The sequence below is a fragment of the Mastomys coucha genome, unplaced genomic scaffold, assembly GCF_008632895.1.
Source record: "Mastomys coucha isolate ucsf_1 unplaced genomic scaffold, UCSF_Mcou_1 pScaffold20, whole genome shotgun sequence".
Classification (NCBI taxonomy): Eukaryota; Metazoa; Chordata; class Mammalia; order Rodentia; family Muridae; genus Mastomys; species Mastomys coucha.
Window position 1 is genome coordinate 52,008,327 of NW_022196903.1, and position 251 is coordinate 52,008,577.

The 251-nt window shown below is 37.5% G+C and overlaps 1 pseudogene; it reads left to right on the forward strand.

The window, feature by feature from the left end:
- Window positions 1-251, forward strand: part of LOC116098131 — a 916-nt pseudogene continuing 665 nt past the window's right edge.

The window sequence follows — 251 nt, forward strand, 5'->3', positions numbered from 1 at the left end:
ATGTTCTCACTCAAGAATGTCCTTTATTTCCAAGCTGGACTTGGAGTCTTAGCCAATATGTTTCTTCTTTGTTTCTATGTTTATATAATCCTAGGTCACAGACCTATTTCCACAGACCTGATTTCCTGTCAACTGTCCTTCGTTCACATAATCATGTTTCTTACTGGAGGGGACATTTGGCTTACAGACTTATTTGAGTCATTGGACATTGAGAATGACTTCAAATGTAAGGCAACTTTTTACATAAGCAG